The following is a 17,913-nucleotide window of genomic DNA, read 5'->3' as shown; positions in this document are numbered from 1 at the left end:
AAGCTGTTTTTGCATTTTAAAACACTAGATTGTGGCTCTTGCAAAGGTGTATTTCAACAATTTGTGTCTTTGGTTGAGCAGGGTTGAGTAGCACTGATCTAAACAGTCACGCTGTGATCTTCGACCTCTGATACACCATTGACATGGGGAGGTGCTCCTCCTAACGGCAGATCAATGCTCCGGGGTTAAAGTGTGATGAATGTATTGACAGTTTAAAGGGGACAGACCGCAGCAGCTGTTCTGAATGCTGGTTAATGTCATTGATCTTTTTCATAGTTCTGCAGGGATGAACACAACTCTCTTTGATGCTGAGCATGAATATTCATAAAGAATAACGTCTCACTGACAGTCAGCAGAGGAAATGATTCATCCAAGGCTGAGACAACGTTTTACTAGCAATAACGTGGAATATTATACACAGTGCAGGAAAATTATGCATGCTTCTTTAGGTTTGATGGGTGACATCCTGACTCAGATGTTTCTACACATGAAATATAAAAGCCTTTAGCAGATCACAATGTCACTCATCAGATGCACGCTCTCTGTAGAACACAGCAAAGACTTTTAATCTCATGCTTTTCACTAATTAATGAGTTATGAACTGACAGCTTAGAACAATGACAGAAGAAAGATCTGTCATTTTCTGGAAAACATGAAGCAATAGATCGCCATGATTTCCTGCATAATCAAAACTCCTCATAAGTTGCATGTTCCTGATTTGAATGGGGGGTCCACCTCTGGAAATTTTTTAACAGAACAGGTGTTTTTTTTCCCTGCATTTTGATCAGATTTTTGCACACTTTGATCATTTAGATGGCTATAGAATGAGTCATTTGTGTAAATGCTTATTAAGGTTATATACTGAGAGCGTTGCACAGTGTGAAATAATCCCACCTAAACACCTTACTATCTTCTTTACACAGTTAAGAGCTGCTTTGTTGTATTCCAGTCAGGCTTTTGACCACACCACAGCACTGAGACCGCTCTGATCAGAGTTTTTAATGACATCCACTTAAACACAGATGATGGCAGAGCTTCAGTTTTAGTGCTACTGGGCCTCAGTGCTGAAAACAACACAGTCGACCACGATATGTAATATTTGACCAATTTCCATCTGTAGTCCCCAGCAGGTTGATGGTATATACAACAAAGAGTACATTAAAAATCTGCATAAAAATCACACAACACCAAGAGACCAGACAACATACACAGTACAATAAAACACAAAAACCAAAATATAACAATACAGTAGGATGCTGCATGACCTCTGCATAAGACAGACCAGGAATAAAGCGGCCATTGCAGTTAAAGTGCATAAGGCAGATGTTAAAGTGCTGTAGTGCTGAAGTGCAAGTGTGCTGATATATTGCACATGATCATTAGTGTGCTTAAAGAAGAGATTGCACATTGCCGTTGGCCTGGTTACTTAAAGTGCTAATATTATTACACATAGTCTTATTGCACATATGCATTAACAGAAGTGTTTATGCATGTATTATTGCACCGGAAAAGCATTCATAAAAGTATCTATGTATGTCATATTGCACAATCAGACAGGTACTGCTGCAGCCTGGAGACCTCTTGTGTCATACCTTCTACTTTGTTACCCTTTGATGCATTGCATTAACCCTAGCCTAACCCTAACCTACCCTAACAGAGTATTTTTTTTTATCAAAACTAAATGTAATTAGGAAAACAACAAAGTTTCAGCCCATTACTGCCACCAACTGTTGTGTGAAGGTGCATGTTTCCTGAGGGCCCTGCCAATGGAGGTCTGCAGCTAGTAATACACCCTACTTGAGGCCTTATTGCTTAATTTTGCAGTTTTCAAGCATGCAGAGAGGCAGCTTTTTTTTGCATAAGCTGTGATTCTTCCCTTCTAAACTACTGTGAGGGTTTTTGGTACTTTTGCAGAGAGTAGATTGCCTTCATGTTTGCAGCTGTCCCTGAGGCAAAGAAGAAAACTTCTCACCAGAGAAGCAACACCCTCCATGGAACATAACGGATTAGAAATCTGAGTGGCATGTGAGATAAAGAACATAATGTTTGAAATGTTTCCCCAGCACCAGTTGAATTACAGAACAGCTGCATGCAGAGCTCAGCTTTACATCTTTAGTGTGTGGGGTTGCTATTATTTGCTTTAAAACAATGAGGATGCAAATAATCCATAAGAATAGTTATCTATACAACTGCAAATCTGCCAGATCTGTTTCATGGTAATATTAACAGTGGGGCATAGAGACATACAGACGAATGGCATTAAAAGTTATGAGTTTGTTTGTTCTGGGTTTGAGGATGCTTTAACAGTAGAGAATTTTGTACTTATACCAACTTTATACTGCAGATTTCCAGGTTGACCTATACACAGCTCTATAGGAGGAAAAACATCTTTGATGGACAGAAAGCTCTGACAACAGAAAAAGAGGCCGCTCTGTCTTGTTCTTCCCGTTCCCTCTGGAAGCTCTGAATGCTGGAACATTTCCTCTGGTGAGAGTGAAGCTCACAGCTGATCTCTCCTGTGTTTCTGATGGAGGGCAGTCAGGCTGAACCACACATGTCAGAAACTAGCTGTGGTTAGAAACACAACAGAGCCCAGGTACAAGTCAGGCTTTTTATTTCTGCTGCTAACAGAGACAGAGACAGGAGAGCTCCAACTCCCTGATCAGTTAACAGACAGAGTCACAGAACAGTCAGTCAGCACTTTGGTACATGGAGGAAGGCTTTAGAAGGAGGAGCAGGTCTGCAGAGAGGAGTCAGTACATGCAGCTCCTCTGGAGGCTTTCAGAGCTTGATGGAGGGAGCTGGTGGATCACAGAGGCTACAGTCCCGCACTGGTTGCAGGTTAGAATCCCAATCCTGGTGCTGTTTGGTGCATGTCTTCCCCCACTCTCTCTCTCCACATATTTCCTGTTCTGCAGCCCCCGCTTTGGCAGACATCAGCATAAAGAATTTGAGATAAACCTGATTCTCTTTGTAAAGAAGACTTTCACAGCTGAAGCCAAATATAACTCTTATTGCCTTTTCTTTGTTTTAGTAGTTTTGCATGCATCGTATCTAGCTTTGCTGTCACAGTCCAGGGCTTAACTTTTATAATCCCTGGATTATGTGATGTAGATGCACAGTTTTCAGTTTCATTCAGAGGTTTATGTGCAGCACGTCTGCTGAGTTTATGCATCATAAGGAGCAAACCAGTGGTAAAATTTGCAGACTGTTTGTTATAGATCCTCAAACTGTAACGGTAGCTACACAAAGGGCATGTTGAATTCTTTGTGCATTCATGTCAGTATTTACAGAGCTCACTCTGCAGAGTTTGCCATCATCTTTATTGTCTTTCCATTTCTAGAGGGAGGACAGTCGCCTGCTTTGAGACTTCCACTGTGAAATGATGCAAACATGAAGAGCTCGCCTCAAAGACAGTGAAATAAAAATTCATCACTGAAGATGAAATTTAAACATGTTTGTAATCCTGAAGCTTCTACAGGACCTCCATGAGCTAAAGAGACCGTCTGCAAGAACAGAGGTGTCCAAACTATGGTCCAGGTAGCCTAATGTGAACCTAGCTCCTTTTTTGATTGGCTCAGAGAATATTCTAAAAGTAAAATAAAACACCGGTCTCAAAGTTTGTGTTTGACTGTACGTCTTAGTTTCAGCACTAGGAGGGGCTATAGTGATAATTCTGTAAACAAACATTTTGACAACACTGTAAATGTAAACATGCTGGCAACAAACATAATAAAAGTTTCAAGATTTATTTCCTCTGATGGATTAAGCCTGCAAAGCAGTACTAGTGGCATCCCTTTGCTCCATCTGCTCCGCCCCGAGGTCTGATTTATAAACTAATTCTCACTAATCATCTTTCAGAACCAACACTTCTACAAAGTTGGTCAGTTTCATCCTGATCAGGGTTGGAGCCGGAGGTAGCTGGGGCCAACCAGGACCCCCTGAAGTCAGATTTTCATCCAACCATGTAAGCCATTAAGTAGCTACTTCAGCATACCTTATCACTAATCATATCCTGACTTTAATACCATCAAGCAGAGGTACATGAAAGTTGCCCAACTGTCCTTATCTATTCCTGTCTGTGGCCACAAAGTGAATTCCTGCCATTTGGATGAAGATTTTGCCCATTTTCTCACAGTCTCCTATAGTCATCTGTGCTGTCATTTGTCTGTAATGAGTACTGGCATGCCTTTTGATAAACTGTAGTTAAAAAAACATGGAAAATATGAGCAGCTTTATATCAAAGTGAATGAGCTAAAGGTGACAGAAGTGTGACTGCCATAAAAATGTGTGGTCTGATGGCGGCGTGGAGCTCAGATAAAGCAGAGTCTGGTAAATATGGACGTGTCTTTTATTCAGGCCTCATGAGAAACGGCCTCAGTGTTGACATTTGTTGGTGCAGAACTACAGCAATCCAAAGACAAACTCATGAATAGAAATACGTGTTTGTATGGATTGTTGCATCGATGTGGACGGCCTTTAATGAGAGACAAACAGAGTGAGAGGGGAGCGGTGTGGACAAATAGACATTCAGTCAGAGGAGAAAAAGAGAAAACATCCTCAGTCTCCTTCAGTCCTCTTTGTTGAAAGCAACACAACAATTTTCTGCATCAATGCAAACAAGTTTATAAAAATGCACCACACAAAGAGGCACAATGGCAGACTCATCTGAGATGAGGGATCCTCTCTGCTGCTGTTTTTCTGCCATTCAGACAATCATGCAGAGGTTCTTTTTCTGTCCTGCATGTTAAAGACATTTTAAAATGTCAGATACAATAGGAGATGGAGCACACAGTGTATAGAGGAGCAGAATAAAATGTCTGTAGAGTCTTTAGACAGGGCTGGGAACCACTCAAGGTAGACTCACCATGAGCATCTGAAGTATAATGATGACAGCGTAATCCGTTGATCCACTGAGATCAGTCACAGACTTGGCCTCCTGCATGGGTGCAGGGCAAGAAGCTCACAGTACCTCAGTCCTCCTGGTCTTACTATACTCATGTGAGGCCTGGATGTTGACTGATGGCTGGAGTTGCAGACTTTAGTCCTTTGTGACGACTTCTCTTCAGCGTATTTTGAGTATCATCTGCAAGACCGTGTGTCTAATTCTGACATGCTTAGGAGAGCTGGGACAGGTCAGCTGCTGGATATGCGCACCTGGTGTGCTTCCCCAGTCTGATTCAACTTACTGCATACCAGGTGTCCAGGACCTGGTGTCCAGGACCAGGTCTTGGGGGTGGCTGTGTGCGTTGATGACAGGTCAGCTGTGATGATACCTGGAGAGATGAGGCGTGGGCCTGAGGCAGGCCTGGAGGATGGCCATCAGGAGGCCGGAGCAGTGCAGGACCAAGGTGGGGTGCTGAACCGGCACATGCTCCCGTACCTGACTTATTGACCTGGTTTAAGAAAAGCAGGGCTTATTCAGTCAACAGCATTACATTACCTACAATGCAAGATTCATAGCAGCATATCTAATTGGTGGACCTGCAAATTTTGTCTCTCAGCTGCTATGAATGGCTTTAACAGTTGGGGAAAGTGGACAGTAAATGTTGAGCTCTGTGGCTCAGGTGGCGCCAGATCAGCTTGTGGAAAATATGTCAGTTTGGCACTTTGTTGCGTCAGCCTTGGTCCTGTCCTGCTCTGGCTTCCTGACGGCAATCCTCCAGGCCTGCATGAGACCCATGCCCCGTCTCTCCCAATATGCTCCCAGCTGCCCCCCAGCATCTTGACCAGCCCACTAGATCAGACCCATGGGAGCACGCTAGGCCTGTAAAAGTGCAGCTTCTGCTCCCCTATCAGACAACCGACCTTTCACATCCTTGCTCTCCTGAGCACATCTGCATTTATGTTTGTGTTTGTGTGCAGGTGTGTGGGTTAGAGCATCTTTATGTTTTTGCATTTCTCTGTGGGTATTTGAGCTTTTAAGGTGTTGTGTATAGAGCACTGACCTGTGATGAAACTGCAGCCTGCAGAGCATCATGGGAATCACTGTGGCGTGGCGGGGTCGATTGCTTTAACTGTAAGCTAAATCCTGAAGGAAGGAGCTCTACTCTCTGGAGGTATGGCATGCTATAAATTATTAACTGAGTGCATGCTTGTGTTGTCAAGATAGAGGCCTGAACCTGCAGAGCCTCAGGTGATGTCCTGTTTTTCTGCTGCTGTTTTAGTGCCACAGTCTTTTTCACATTTGGACAAATATATAAATGAAGGCTGTGGAGGATTTTGAGCAGAGCAAATATATGAAATATAGATGAAAAAAGTTTGTTATGATATAATAATGCCCATTTGAAATAAACTGGTCTGGCTTTCATGTGGTAAACTTGATCGATGGAGCAAAGATCAACATGTGAATGAGAGAAATCAAAGATCTTTTATTCTCTCTCACTCAGTCTGCTAACATCAGAAACTAAAGCTTTTTGTTTCATTCATGTCATATCACCTCTAACTTCAGTGGGTTCTTTTGTTAACATGGTTTTTAATGGTGTAGCAAAACAGTTGTTCATCACTGTTATCCCCCACTGAGGGAAATTATCATGATTAGACCCTTTTTTGTTTTACACCACTGAAATAAAACTGTTTCTTTTGTCAGCTTCTGTGTTTTGACTCATCTGCAGACAGCCAGTTGCTGTGAAAAAAGCTGTGAAGCTGCTAACAATATTATTATTATGTTTTCATTCTAACTCTGTGAAAAGGTGAATTTAAAATGATGTGATAGAGCAGCTGAAATACTGTTAAATAAAAGTGCAACCCCTGGCTTAAAGGTACAGTCAGACTTTTTACAGACTTTTTGTCTGCATAAAAAATGTCTTCTTCAATGTTTTAGGTAGTAAATATGTATTCAGTTCAGTATGAACAGTAGTCATTGGTGCCCCCCTAACTCATATTTAACCTCCTGAGACCTGAGGTGTTTTTGGAATACTTACTACAGTTTCTCCAACTGTTTGGAACTAGTAGGACCTGGTAAGTTTAAAAGCCAAACCTTGTCCTCGAACAGGAATAATTTTGATCAAATATGAAGTCTAACATCAACACAAATTCCCTAAGATTTCATAGAAACTACCTAAAATTTATCTGAAAAATTCTTAAACACTTTATTCAAGTTTCCCACAAAAAGTAACCCAGACTGCCTTTGAAATTTTCAATGAAACTTTATCAACTTTACCTTGAATTTCAAATTTTTTTTCTTTTTTTTTTTTTTTGAGAAACCCCCTAAAATCCTATTTTAATTCCTGGAAATTTTTAAAGACAAAAATGACTTAAAATACAAAAAAAAAAAAAAAAAAAAGGTTTGTTTGTTTCTGAAAAAAAAAAAACACTCCAGTATTAGATTTATGCATGTCTAAAAATCTCTTCTGTTTCAGCCCTGCTCAGAACGAGACGTTTCTGTGTCTGTGGCTTTAAATCTTTCAGAGCTGTTTGACTCCGCCCCTCACAGGAAACGGGTGTGGCTCTACTGATCCTCCTCTCAGCTGTCAGCTGAGAATAGGATCAGGAGAGGAAGGAAGAACTTTCTTGCAAGAGGGGAGGGCCAACCAAACCTGGGGGCGGGGCTGACTCCCCATTTGACATCATGAGGGAAAAGTTTGAGAACAGCTTGTTTCAGCACACATTTTCTGAAAGGTGGAGAAAGGGGGGGGGGGGGGTTCTCTGGTACTTGAGGGGATTGTGGACAGACCAGGGGCACATATTTTTGATAGAAAAGCCTGAAAAAGTGATTTTTGCATAATATGACCCCTTTAAATGTCAGAATTCAAGACTTTTTAAACTTGTTTTTAAAATGTTGACTTTTCCAAAAAAAAAAAAAAAAAACTGGTCCTCTTTATTTTTATTTTCTAAGAGCCCTTCAACTTCATCATATGTTATGTTTTTATATCATGATTAACAAAAAAGATAACAAAAGATAGATATAATAAATATGCAGTAAGGCATTAAATGGGGAGTACACCTGCCTGAGGTTACCACGGAGATGGAAGGATTGACACGACCCAGGTTATGCTCTGGATGTCCTGTATGTGGCCTGCGGGGTGGATGTGATGAGCAAGCATGGCCTTGGGCAGGGCTTCCCATACGTTTCAACCCATGACCCTCAGAATAAAGGTGCTAGAGACCAAGGACCCCCTCTGTACCTGAATAAGTTAAAAAAAAAAAAAAAAAACACTTCAACCACGCTCTTGTTTGATCTGTTATTAGAGGAAAGCGCCAGGTTTGATGCTGTTTTAATGTTTGTGCAGCTTTCTTTAGAGCTCCTTTCTAACTTTTATGTTGGGTTGACTCCAGATCACATCCTGGAGCATCCGGGGAGAAAGATGATGAGATGAAAATACTTCAAATGAAAAAAATGATCATATTTAAGGAATAAGTGTTAAAGAGCAGGAGGTTAAATAAGAATAAATCAATGAGCTTCAATCTCCTATAAATATCTTTAGTAAACAGCCGTCTTCATGCGTGCAGATAAAGGTGATGATGGTGAGTAGCTGCTGTTATCAAAGCTCATCTTTGTCCTCTGAATAATCAGATGATGTCAGGAGGATTTATTGATTTCTACTGTTGTTATTCTGAGCTGGAGGAGAGAATAAACACACTACACAACATCGCCACACATAAACACACATAAACACACACAGATGGAGGGGTCCATCAGCCAGCCTGCATGAATGATGATCTATCACTCTGTCAGATATTGAATCAAGGTGTTATCTCATCAATCCCTGAGCTCTTCTGTTTGTTTGGAGGCAGACTCAGGTCTCATCAAACATGGCGCCCTGCAGCGGCGTTATTAACAGACGATCTGGAGGAATATCAGCCCGGGTTCAATCACTGATGATGGCCAGAAGACAGAAAGACTGGGGCTGTCATCTAACGGCTGCTCAGCTAATGCAGCTCAGAAATACATGAATTTAACTCTTAGAATGTGTTCACCAAAAAACTTTATCTCCTTTCTCTCTGCATCTTTAAAATCATAAGTTTGAGTTTCTAGGACAAAGAACAGATGGGGCAGTCAATATAAATGAAGAAAATGATCCAGAAAAAGCAATTTCACCAAACAAAACTTTTCCATTTCACATTATTTCATAAACAAAATCTCCTCCAAGAATCTCTCTGAACAGCTGCAGGAGAAAAAGCTTTCAATCTGAGAAATCTCTCAGCTAATAGTGCTGCACTTTTGCAAAACTAAAACCCTGCTCTTTCAGTCCTCTGCTACTTTTTCTCAATTAATTTTGTGCATTCATGCTTTTATTTGTTATTCAAACATTCTCTGAAATATGTGTGAATTGGACTATCAAATTAAAGTTTGTCCAGTCACTAGAAAACAGGCAAAGAGCAGGAAAAAGTGTTTTTTGGTTGCAAATTTGACAAAAAATGAGTGCAGAAGTTTTAACATAGATGATTTGCAAAAATCAGTGATTTGAATAAAAAGTTCAGCTCCAGCTCTGCAGGTCGAGTGCAATTTTTTCTAATAAAGTGTACCTGCAGCTTAAAGAGTGAAGGGTGAGGACAGGAGGGATCAGCATGAATCTCCTGCTGCAGATGCAATGATTGCATTAAAATCCACACAGCTCAGGAAGATATGTTCACGTCCCAGAAGCCCCTGCAGCCTGTCCTCAGCTTCTATGAACACTGATTGATTTACACTCTGCCTCACAGAGCTTATAAATATTTCAGATTAAAGTACAACATCAGACAGTGAAGAGTAATGATTAACAAGTTTAAAGTGGGGTTGAACGCTGAGGAGGGAGCAGAAGAACAGGGGAGAAGTCTGCAGGCTCTGAGGGACTGTCAGTGAAAAGTCAAATCTGGATTTACAAACACTTAGAATCAACTTTAACACATTTATAAGTAACTTTAAACATTTTAAAATCTATCCTAGTCCTTCCTCATGTTTATGGTCTTGTGTTTCCTGTTTGAGTCTATGTTCTTACCTTGTCTCTCTTGTCTCTTCTCCTTCCTTTCCATCCCTGCCTGCTCACCTGTGATTACCTCGTGTGTTTCACTTGTGTCTCATCTTCCCCTGAGTGTTTAGTCTCCCGTTCTTTTCCTCCTCTGCAACTCTGTCTTGTCCTTTGCGTCAGCATCATAATAATCCCCTTTGTGTTTCCAGGTAAACCGGGTCTACACACAGCAATTTCCAGCAGATTCAGACACAAATTTTCCCAGGACTCACCTGGAAGTCAGCTTTCAGTGTGATCGTGCATCATTTGTCGTACAGTGTTCAGAGAGATATCTGGGTTTAAGATCTTGGTCTTTAAAGGAACCCTGCATGATCAGACAAGTTCATCTTGTTGGATAGACATTTGCATCTGTCATATACATATTGAACTAAATAACTCACTAGATATCCGCATTTTGAGTCATTTGAGTTTATAAATTCACTAGGAGACCGCCATGTTTTGGTCCGCGCTGGCGCCGTGACGTCACAGCTCCGCGGTGATCCTCACCGTTTCTATGCAGTGACCTTTTTCAGACTGGCAGCCAGGGTTAGGGCTGATCTTAGAAACACAGCAAGTCTCACCACGGAGGATTCTAAAATTTGAGGTCTCTTCTATTTTATATTTGCACCATGAGCAGTTATCTGTCCATCTAGACAAGAAAATGATGAATACAGAGCCATATTTACCTTGTTGTAGCAAATATGTACGTCCACATGGGTAGAAAATGTTTGAAATCAGTTTCTGTATGAACCAGATGAAGGCCACGAGCTAAAATGCGTGTGTTTAATAAAGTTGTTTCCCAAACTTCTCTTCTTTATGAGGCTTTCTGTTTCCACACGGTTCAGAAAAAGATAAACACAGAACGAAAGGACTTCCGGTTGGCGCCTTTCAAAGTAAAAACCCACTGTAACATTTCTTTGGAGGAACTCTGTTCGTATGTACATAATACTTTTATTTTGAAAAGCTCCAAGCACACTTCCACTATACACTGAATCCAGTCACTTGAAGGAGGTTTACTGAGGTAAAATGTAGGAGGAATGACAGAGCTTTGACAGCAGGGAGACAAAACCAACACGCAGCAAACTCATGTCAGCAACAGCTGCAGGCAAAAATACGTCTGAAGAACTGGTTACTGCTTAGCAACAGAACCGTGACGTCATACTATCAGTGCGGATCAAAACATGGCGGTCTCCTGCTGAGTTTATGAGCTGAAATGTACTCAAAATGATGATATGTTGGATATTTTGTGAGTTTATTAGCTTAATATACATTTGAGACATACAAATATCTATCCAACAACATGAAATTGTCTGATCATGCAGGGTTCCTTTTAAGACGGCAACCATGTGCAATTGAGAGCAGAACCACGAGAGGAATCTCAACTTGGGGGCATTTTTTATTTGTAAACTGTGGGATGTCACCTTAAAGCAACACGAAAAAGCAGGATTATGTTTTCTTCTTCATGATGAGGGAATAAACAAACAGGAAATAGGTTTACCTGGAGCTCTTGGATGGTTTTGTTTCTGTTTGTAGACAACATATCTGACTTCAACTTCCAGGTAAGAGGTAAGTCCTCTGACATTTGTAGGGCTGTCCCAGCTTCACCAGTATAGTTTGAGGTACTCAGGTCCTGCACAACTGTCAAATTGTACCGTGTGAGCACATAAATTGTGCACTGTGGTTGTGTGTTGCTCCCCCATCTCCCATCCCAGTTTTTTTGGAAATCTGACTTCAATGTCACAATCCACACCCAAGCCTGATCACTGCCAGACCTGCTGAATTCAGAATTCCTTAACTAGAACCTGTCAGCCAAAGTGAAGTAGGCTACAACATCTCAGCACATCATGGAGCCATCTAAAGAAATTCAAGAACAGAGGTCAGTGACATCTATCTGGAAAGGGTTACAAAGACATTTCTAAGGCTGGTTGACTCCAGCCAACCACACTGAGAGCCATTATCCACAAATGGAGAAACCTTGGAAAAGTGGTGAACCTTCCCAGGAGTGCATGGACGACTCATCCAGGAGGTCCCAAAAGAACCCAGAACATCTAAAGACCTGCAGGCCTCACTGACCCAGTTAAGGTCAGAGTTCATGACTCAAGAAGAGACTGGGCAAAATGGCATCATGGGAGAGTTCTAAGGCCCAGTCACTGCTGACCAAAAAGAACACAAAGGCTCATCTCACATTTAACTAAAAACATCCTGACGATCCTCAAGGCTTCTGGAGAAATATTTTGTGACCTGACCAGACAGAAGTTCTGGGAGGTGTGCGTCCCTTTCCATCTGGAGTAAAACTAACACAGCATTTCATCACAAGAACTTCATGCCAACAGTCAAACATGGTGGTGGTAGTGTGATGATGCTTCAGGACCTGGACCACTTGCTGTAACTGATGGAACCATGAATTCTGCTCTCTAGCAGGACATCCTGAAGGAGGATGTCAGGCCATCAGTTCATGACCTGGAGCTCAAGCGCTCTTGGGTTATTGAGCAGGACAGTGATCCCAAACACACCAGCAAGTTCACCTCTGAAGGGGTGAAAACATGTTAACAGTTAATTCTGTGATTGAAAATCAGATTTGATTTTGTAAAGAGGACAGGGATGATAGCTGAGATGTTTCATCGACTGAATGAGAATCAGGACAGGTGAAATATCTGCCTCCATCCACGTCTGTATCGTCCCAGTATCCTCCAGGTAGAATTCATTTTCTTCTCTCTGCGTGCTCTGGTGAATACACTGATGTACACTAAATTAAGCCTGTCAGCTGAGGTTTTTACTCCAGGAGAGAGACACTAATTACAGCGATCGCTCTGGATCCTCAGCCTGACACTCAAAGCTCATTACTCCTCCTGTTTGAAGGCTTCAAGAGCAATCAGACCTGTCTGGTTGACTGAGCAGTGGCTGGCTGTTTACAGTCAAACACACCCTGGGAACAAGCTCAGAGAAAAGTTGGCCAGATTTCACCAAAACAGAAAAGTGCAAGCTCTCATCACAGAAACTGGACTGCAGAGAACAGAAACAGATCAGAGTTTTAGCTTGATTTTTGAGTCTGTTTTTCCTGATAAAGGCTCTCACTATGGTTCAATATTTCAGAGAGATCTCGATGTGCAGAGGCTGCTAGCAGAGGCCACATTCTACAGTCTTTCTGTAGGGAGGAGGTAGATGAATGCACACCTATATACACATACTAAATAATGCACAGGCTGCTGTTTCAGTGAAGAGGGACTAAATGACTGAATGAGGTTTAAAGCAGCGCTGCAGGAGAAGCTGCTGGAAGGACTTAAAATAAGAAAGAAGACAGTGTCCTGTGATGTGAGCCCTCCTTGCATTTTCCTCAAGGCTGAAGGATTTTAAATGTTAGAAAATGTATTTATGAGACTCTGCAGAAGTGACTAAATAAACTAGGGGATATACTGTAGATGTCTATTTTTGTCTGTACATTTCCATTGCCCTTATTTGAAAATTTTCCCTACTTTTATTCCATTTTTACTGCTTTAAGCCCATTCTACCCACTTGTTTTGGCCACTTTTTCCCCCTATTGACGCTGTTATCCTGCTTTTTGCAATTAGACACCATGTTTTGCCCATTTTTCCCACCCTTTTGCTGATTTTTGCCCATTTTAGTCACTTTTCACTGTTTTTTGCCATGCTTTTGCCACTTTTGGACCATTTTTGTCACCTTTAATTCATGTTTTGGTCACCAATTTTTGCCACTTTTAGCCCTTCTGTGCCACCTTTTCTCCCCATTTTTGCTACTTTGTCCAAGTGTTTGCTGCTTTTTGACCATTTTTGCCACTTCATTTTGTCACTTTCACCAATTTTTGACACTTTAATCCTGTTTTTTGAAATTCTTGCCTCTTTTTTGTCTATTTTTGCCCAATCTCTCCCATTTAAGCTGCCTTTTGCAATTTAATGCCACTTTTTGCCCATTTTTTTCCTACCTCTTTGCTGGTTTTTGCCCATTTTAGTCACTATTCTCTCATTTATTGCCACTTTCTGCCCTTTTGTGTCACTTTTTCTTCCCAATTTTGCGACTTTTCTCCCAGTTTTAGCCACTTTAAGCCCATTTTTGCCACTTTTCACTCATTTTTGACACTTTTATCCTGCTTTTTGCTATTTTTTTTACTCTTTTTGCCATTTTTGCCCATTTAAGCAGCCCTTTTGCCCATTTTAATCACGTTTCACTCATTTTAGCCACATTTTTGCCACTTTTTGACCATTTTGCCATTTTAACTCCTGTTTTTGTCACTTTCCACCCATTTTTGCAATTTTCTGCCCTTTAAAACATCCTTTCTTACCCATTTTAGTCACTTGTCACTCATTGCTGCCATGATTTTGTCACTTTTGGACCATTTTTGCCACCTTTAACTCCTGCTTTGGTCACTTCTCATCTATTTTTGCTCTTTTCTCCCCATTTTTGCCACTTTTTCTCCCCATTTTTTGACCATTTTCTTCCAGTGTTTGCCACTTTTTGACCATTTTTGCCACCGTTAATTGATTTTAATTGACACTTTTTACCACTTACATTTTGGCTCTTTTAAATGTATTTTTCAACTATTTGGCTCTTTGGTTGAGTGGGGGTGAGTATCACTGCTGTAGATAATACTATGTTTCTACTACAGGCATCCAAAATGGAAACATGTTCAGAGTGGCAGAGTTTGGTTGAAGTTAAAATCAGCAGAAAGATCTGACCTCATGTTCACTCTGAGCTGCTGAAATCTGCAGATCTGTGATCTAAATCACACGACTTCCCATCATTTATCCCCTAAATCATGAAATAGATTTCAGTGTATTTTTCAGCCAGTCAAGGTTGGACATGAAAAGTGAAATGATGGGTCCTGGAGGAGCTTTCTATCAGTGTTGCAGAGCCTGGAGCAGAGTTATGATAAAACACATCAGAGCTGCTTTATGGCTTCGTCCTCCTCATGTCACAGCTCGCTCTGGCACACGGCCTGATCGCCTTCCTACCCTGACCTTGGCTATCATGAAGGCATTAAAACTGGAGTGTATACATACTCATGGCTGCTGTCCAACTCAGATACTCAGACCATTAAACTCACAAACTCAGCAGCTGAAGGAGAGCAGGAAGGTGAGAGCTTCCCTTTGCAGTCAGCTGCAGCTCTTTAAAGCATTCAGCTTTACATGAGAAAATACAAGAACAACGAGGTAACAGTCTGACATGGTTGCTTCATAAAAGTCTCCCTTTAAAATCATTTTCAGACATCCTGGAGATGTGAGCGTGTTACTAAAGGTTTGTCTTTGAAAGGAGGATGAAATCCATACAGGAGACGTTTTAGAAGTGTGAGCACGTAGAGAGGAGGATCTGAAGGGCGGCTTTGGTCTTTGACTTGAGGGTAATTACAGACAGACGGTCTGATGTGATGAGAAAGAGTTTGAAAAAAAGAAGAGCCGAAGGAAGTGATGACCATTAAAGACACTCACAGAGGCTCTCCCTGAAGCAGCGAATCAGATGTAGGACTGTAATAAAAGGAGCTCAGACAGAAATGGGTTTGTATCTGCAGGTGTGCTGAGAGCTGCTTCACCCTAACAATGACCGAGACTACTGTTGGTATGCTGGACCAGGCCTGAGTGTGGACCCGTCAGTTCCTTTCCAGGTGTGTGTGGCTGATTGGCTCTGATTGATACCAGGTGTGGTAAACGTTTATCTGCTCTGCTTGTCTGCTCAAGCCTAAGTTTTTCTGTAATCCACAGATTTTCTATTTGCTCGTAGGTGGACGTTTGTTGGTGCTGATTCTGTCTCCTTTGTTTGTCCTTCCCATCATTCTGGTGGCCTTCGTGTTCAGTACTCTCTGACCTCGCAGACATTTGTTTCACCATCACGTCTCGTCTGGACTTTTGTTTTAAAGAGTTTATCAAACATCAACCCTGTGGCGCACAGTCAAGCTCTAAACATCCTTTTCTTCAGGACAACCTGGGCTTTAAGAATTTGTTTACTGCAGTAATGTAACTGGAATATAAGACAAAAGAAAAAACTAAACATGAATGACTAAGTTTTTTTGTTGCACAAACTTGTTCTCCCATGTCTTTGGGCTTAAAGCACTAAAAAAAGAATAATTCTGTAACAAGAAATCTTCAACACATTGACATTTTTTACTACAACAGGTCTTGCACTTTTGTGAATCTGAGTCATTATTTAAGGTGCAGTGACTCTGAGGGACACGTCACAGCCTCTCTGTGTCTTCTTCTCTCCATTATGAGTCATTCAGGTCAAGGTTGTTATAGTAACATTAACTAAACAACTAAAACTAAAATTCTAAAATCAATTTAATCAACTGAAGCTAAATAAAAACTAAACTTTACCAAAAAAATGAAAACTTTATTTTTTATTTTATTTAACCTTTATTTAACCAGGAGAACAAAACTCATTGAGATTAAAAATCTCTTTTTCAAGAGTGTCCTGGCCAAGATAGCAGCAGAACACAAAAACTAACTAAAACTTTATAGTGCATTTATGAAACTAAAGTAAAATAAAAATGGAGACCAAATATCCGTAGTTTTAGTCTTTGACACAACCATACTGACTGGCACCGACACCCAAGTCTGGGAGTGTAGAATTGCCTGATCTGATTGGTTAAGACTTCACACAGTAGTAGTTTTATGTCTGGAGTTGTATTCAAACATCATCATTAAGTAAATAAAAGGATAAGTGAAGAGTGGCTTCTTTTAGTATGTTTTTAAAAATGTATGATGTTCACTCAACCCTGGCCTGTAGCCAAAAATGACTAAAACTAATAAAAACTAAACTAAAACGAAGCATTTTTGCAAAATAAAAACTAAAGTAACAACCCAGCAGTCACTAATAAAAACTAAACTAAAACGAAGCATTTTTGCAAAATAAAAACTAAAGTAACAACCCAGCAGTCACTAATAAAAACTAAACTAAAACGAAGCATTTTTGCAAAATAAAAACTAAAGTAACAACCCAGCAGTCACTAATAAAAACTAAACTGAAGTCGAACACAGAAAGTAAAAACGAAATGAAAATAAAAACTAATGAAAAGTCCAAAACTATTATAACCTTTATTCAGGCTTTCTTCTGCAGTTTCTAAGTCTGTGCACATGCACTTTTCAGCAAAGCATGACGTGGTGATGGAACAGCCTCCCACTGGGTGTCACAGCCCGGTTGCATTCTGGGATACAAACAGAAAATATGGCAGAAGGCTAAGCCTGCTAGCTGCAGGAGTAATCGAAAAATGGATTATAAATGGACATAAAAAAAAAGTTCAATATTGGAGTCACTGGTGTGGATTTAACCTTTAAAGAACGTGGAAAGTCAGCCAGGTTGCAGACTTGTTAGAAAACGTTCTGGAAAAGTTATTTAACTTAGAATAACACGTGTCTCTTCCTATCGTATACACCAACACCGGTCTCAGAATTAAACTAGAAAAGCACTCGGAGAGCGCAGACCTCCGCCATTAGCCCTATCTGCCAATAGTAAAGAATCCTTCAACAAATTCCTGGATCCGTCCCCATGTGCCCCCCACCATGGCGGGGGGGGTGGGGTGGAAACATGATGAAATGAAACCTTACTTTGACTCAACAACAAAAAAGAAGACAAAAAATGTATTTTGTAAAGCCTGAAGATGTGACCTATAAACACACACACACAGACAGGATGTCCATATAAGGACTTGTGCTTTTAAATTCCCTTGGCAAATTCCAAATGTTGTCCCTGCAGGTTAACGGAGTGACATCTCTGTCTCCACTTAGCAAAGTGGTTCATTCAAATGTCGTCATCAGTCTGAACGAACTGGGAAAGTCTGTTTTCCCCTGGTGTCTGGTAAAAAAAAAAAAAAAAAAAAAAAAACACTATTGGTACTTCAGAACATCAGGGAACAGGGGATCGCTCCCTCCTGTAAGGAGTGAGTCTATGCCCCAAGTGAAGGACTTCAAGTATCTTGGAGTCTTCTTCACGGAGACTGGTGCAGATTGGTGCAGCATCAGCAGCTTTGCAGACGCTGTAC

This window comes from Cheilinus undulatus, linkage group 10 (genome assembly GCF_018320785.1).
Source record: "Cheilinus undulatus linkage group 10, ASM1832078v1, whole genome shotgun sequence".
NCBI lineage: Eukaryota > Metazoa > Chordata > Actinopteri > Labriformes > Labridae > Cheilinus > Cheilinus undulatus.
The sequence above is the reverse complement of the archived record's forward strand: the minus strand, read 5'-3'. Positions refer to the sequence as shown.